The following is a 4971-nucleotide window of genomic DNA, read 5'->3' on the forward strand; positions in this document are numbered from 1 at the left end:
GGGGGGGCCTCGGAGAAGACTCTGGGACGTGATGTCGTAATGTGGGCCCTTGAACTATTCTGACCTTTTTAAAGTTTATTTACTTATTTTGAGAGAGAGAGAGTGCAAGCTCATGCTCGTGAGCGGGGGAGGAGCAGACAGAGAGGGAGACAGAGAGAATCCCATGCAGGCCCTGAGCTGTCTGTGCAGAGCCCCACATGGGGCTCGAACCCACGAACCTTGAGATCATGCCCTGAGCTGAAACCAGGAGAGGAACCCTCAACCCACTGAGCTACCTGGGCGCCCCCTCACCTTTTCAAAAAGGCTTAAAGAGTTTCCACATTCATTTGAAATGAACCTGTACGGATCAAAATGTCCAACTCTTTTTGCCCTACGCTGGTAATACATCAGGTCTTGGACTTTGGGACAAACGTCCGTCGAAAGAGGCTTGGCTGGCAATTGTGTCTGCGTGTCTGATCAATAAACAGGCGCTGTTATTCATTCATTATGTTTTACTGTTTGTAAACAAAAGCTTTTAAAATACAGGCTCCATAAGTGGCCATCAACAGACGAATGGATCAAGAAGATGTGGTTTATCTATACCATGGAATTCTACATGGCAATGAGAAAGAATGAAATCTGGCCACGTGTAGCAACATGGATGGACCTTGAGGGTGTTATGCTGAGCGAAATAAGTCAGGCAGAGAAGGACGGCTACCATATGTTTGCACATATAGGAGGATTAGGAGGAACTTAACGGAGGACCGTGGGGGAGAAGAAGGGCGGAAATGGTGGGGGAGAGGGAGGGAGGCAAACCATGAGAGACTCTTGAATGCTGACAAAAACTGAGGACTGATGGATGTGGGGGGGAGGGGGGATGGGCATGGAGGAGGGCACTTGTGGGGATGAGCACTGGGTGTTATGTGGAAACTAATTTGACAATAAACTATTAGAAAAAAAATTAAAAAAATAAAGGACACTTGGCTTTGAAACAAAGACCAAGAACAACAAAAAATAAAATAAAATAAAATAAAATACAGGCTCCAAAGAAGGAACACAGCAACCCTAGCTGACACTTGAATGGCGCCTACTGTGTCCTGGGAATGTTTAAGCATGTGCTGGCCGTTACCCGTGTCATTTTCATGAAGGGTCCCCGCAGCCTCTATTACTTTCCCCATTCTGCAGATGCGGAAACTGAGAGGTTAAGATCCTTCACCTGGCGAGCGGCAGAGTCAGGGTTTGAACCCAGGCTGTCTGGTTCCGGACTTCACACCCCTAAGCAACTAGAACTCCTGCTTCTCCAAATAAAAAATTGTGGCGGTGGGAGGGGCGCCTGGGGGGCTCAGTCCGTTGAGCATCCGACATCGGCTCAGGTCACGATCTCACGGTTTGTGAGTTTGAGCTCCGCATGGGGCTCTCTGCTTTGGAGCCCACTTGGGATCCTCTGTCCACCCCCCTACTCGTGCGCGTGCTCTCTCTCTCTCTCAAATAAATAAATGTTAAAAATGCAAAACAAAAAAACAGTGGTGGGAAGGCTGTTCATTAGTACCCTGACCCCAGTTCTCATTGTGCAGGTGAGGAAACAGAGGCCTAGATAGGGGAGTAAGGTGTCCACGCAGCCAGCCAGCCGCACATCCAGGCTGGCGGTCAGGGATGCCCACTCCCGGGCCACGGCTCCTCTTTAATGTGAGGCCTTCCCAGGAAGGCAAACCCCTGCCCAACTGCCTTGTGCCCTCACCAGACACATCGGGGGCTGCATTCTTGGAGGTGCAGAGGAGACAGTGCCCGGATTGGGGGGGGGGGTGCAGGGAGGAGTGGGAGGGAAGGAGAAACGAGAAACAATAGGGCGCCACGTGCCACTCCTGCCCACAGCTTTGCCACCTCCCAGGCTCTGGACGCTGTCCCCACAGCTGTCCCTGCCGCTCCCCTGCACCAGCAAGGGGCTGGCGGCCGGCCTCTCCTCCTGTCCCCTAGAAGGCCGCTCTCTCCCCAGGCAATCCCAGGGGCTCAGGTTTGCCAGTTCCTCTTTATTTCATGACCACCAGGCTGGCCCCGCTCTTACCACCGACGGTCAATTCCCCACTTCCCCCTAAATCTTTTTTAATTTTTAATTTTAATTTTTAAAAATTTTTAAGGTTTTTAAAAATATATTTCTGAGAAAGAGAGAGACAGCGTGAGAAGGGCAGGGTCAGAGAGAGAGGGAGACACAGAATCTGAAACAGGCTCCAGGCTCTGAGCTGTCAGCACAGAGCCCGACACGGGGCTCGAACCCACGAACCGTGAGATCATGACCTGAGCCGAAGTCGGTCACCCAACCGACTGAGCCACCCAGGCGCCCGTAATTTTTAATTTTTAAAATTGAGGCCTCACACGCAGGTAGTGAAGGAGCGTAAAGTGTACAACCTTAGGCGTATAGAGCCATGCATTTCATATTACCCTGCTGACCCCCGCCCCGTAGATTCCTTTATGGTCAATACCTATCGCTGCAGTTAATACACACCACTTGGTATAGAAATCACACAGTCTAGGGGCGCCTGGGTGGCTCAGTTGGTTGAGCGTCTGACGTCGGCTCAGGTCATGATGACACGGTTCGTGGGTTCGAGCCCCGCGTCGGGCTCTGTGCTGACAGCTCAGAGCCGGGAGCCTGCTTCGGTTTCTGTGTCTGCCCCTCCCCTGCTCACATTCTGTCTCTCTCTCTCTCAAAAATAAATAAATATTAAAAAAAATTTTAAAAAGAAATCACACAGTCTACACATATTCTGTGTATTTGGTTGACTTTCTTTCACTTTACGTAAGATCGGTAAGCTTCACCCCACTGTGTGGTCAGCAGTTTATTATTTTTCCTGGCTGCTTATTATTCCCCTATCCGGAGAAACCGCAATGTATTTCTTATCCATCCTGTGCTGATGGGTATTTATTTGGGTTGTTTCCAAAATTTTGTCAGTCTGAGGGAATCTTCTGTAAACATTCCCGTACGGGGTGGGATGTTTCATACGGGGGGGAGGGAATCTGTGCACAGACGTGTGTTCTCATTTCTTCTTCCCAGTAGGCACTCCAGAGGCAGGATTCCCGGGTCACAGGGCAGGACTATTCATTTAAGAATAATTTAAATAAGGGGCGCCTGGGTGGCTTAGTCGGTTAAGCGTCCGACTTTCGCTCAGGTCATGATCTTGCGGTTGGTGGGTTCGAGCCCCGCGTTGGGCTATGTGCTGACTGCCAGCTCAGAGCCTGGAGCCTGTTTCAGAGTCTGTGACTCCCTCTCTCCCTGACCCTCCCCTGCTCACGCTGTCTCTCTCTCTCTCTCCTAGAAATAAATAAAAAACATTTAAAAAAAGAATAATTTAAATAAGAATTTAAGCTTCTGTTGCCTGCAGTGAGTTACCACTTCCACTGGGGTGCAAGGAGCTGCCTTTGTTCGTTTCCTTGCATCTGTATTACCTTGGTCTGTCCTTCCCGACCCCCTGGTGATGCTGGCTGAGCAAAGGTTAGTGCCACCTGACGGGGAACCGTGGCTATTTGCTCACCACCTACAGCGGTTCAAGGTTCAAGTTCAGAGGGGGTCTCAAAGCTCCGGAGAGGAGAGAGGAGTGCAGAACTCAGCGATCACAAAACTGTTTCCTGTGGGAAGGGAGAACTGAGTTCCAGAAAATCTCACATGCTTTTGGACCAGAACCAGCTACGTTTCTTGCTGGCAGGAGAGTGGGGCTCAGCCGTGCTCTTAGCAGCCCGAGAGAGCCTTACAGGTTTTGTATTCCAATCCTTGTGTTCTTTTAAGTTGGATAATGGTGCTGTGGGTATTTTGGGTGTGGGGGGAGGGGGGTACATTTTTTAAAAAGAACCTGTATCTTTTAGAGACCAGTACTCAAGAATTCGTGGACAAGACTGTAGGATTTCTGGATTTGCTTTAAAGAAACCCAATGACAGGGACAGCGGCGAAGACCAGCCCAGCCCTCACTTGATCATTGTTGAGCCTGAGTTTTGGTTACCCAGGACTTTATTATACTGGTTTTGTTAATTTTTATTTGCTTTAATCTTTCCATAAAAAGATTTTTTTACAGTAAAACAAAGGGGGGATTTCTTAGTGATAATTACATTACATACATTTTTTTAAAATATTTTTTTATTTTTATTTCAAGGAGAGAGAGAGACAGCGCGAGCAGGGGAGGGGCAGAGAGAGAGGGAGTGACAGACTCTGAAACAGGCTCCAGGCTCTGAGCTGGCAGTCAGCACAGAGCCCGACGCGGGGCTCGAACCCACGAACCGCGAGATCATGACCTAAGCGAAAGTCGGACGCTCAACCGACTAAGCCACCCAGGCGCCCCTACATTACATACATTTTTAAGAAAGGTTTCCATAGAGCCACGACAGGCAACTGCTATAGGAGGTTTCATTCAACCTGGGAAAGAACTGGAAAAAAAACCACGACGGAGCTTGAGAAAGATTACTCTAGTCTCCGAGGCCAACTCTGGGATATTTTTGGCCCAAAGGGAACACAGGACCCGACAGGCCTGGAGCTCCCCAGGGGCCTGGTTCTTGGGCTCTAGTGGCTGCCTCGCCAAGCCGGGGAGCGGCCGAGCACCAAGCACCGAGCACCGAGCACCAGAGGGGAATGAGGCCTCCGCGCTCTGGCTGGAAGCGGAAGCAGGTCTGAGCTTCATTTTCAGGCCAAGAGCCGCAGCGTCCCAGTGGACCCCGGTGCTGCCCTTGGCCTTGCCTCGCCCTCTGCCCGCAGGTGGCACGGAGGCGGCGTGCAGGGAGGAGTGCACCGCCAAGGCCACAGAGTCCTGCGAACACACAGGGCTCGGGGCTAGTCCCAGAGGGGCCCACGACGGCGCTCGAGTGAGGAAGAGAGTGACCTTGGGCAGGGGCGTGCAGAGGGCTGGCTAGGATTCCAGGGAAAGGAGGGAAGGGCATTTGAGGTGAGGGTGACAGTCCAAGGCACAAACCAGGAAGGTCCAGGTGCCGGGACTGGAGAGTAGAGGAAGCTGGGGG

Source organism: Crocuta crocuta, unplaced genomic scaffold (assembly GCF_008692635.1).
Source record: "Crocuta crocuta isolate KB4526 unplaced genomic scaffold, BGI_CrCroc_1.0 scaffold636, whole genome shotgun sequence".
Classification (NCBI taxonomy): Eukaryota; Metazoa; Chordata; class Mammalia; order Carnivora; family Hyaenidae; genus Crocuta; species Crocuta crocuta.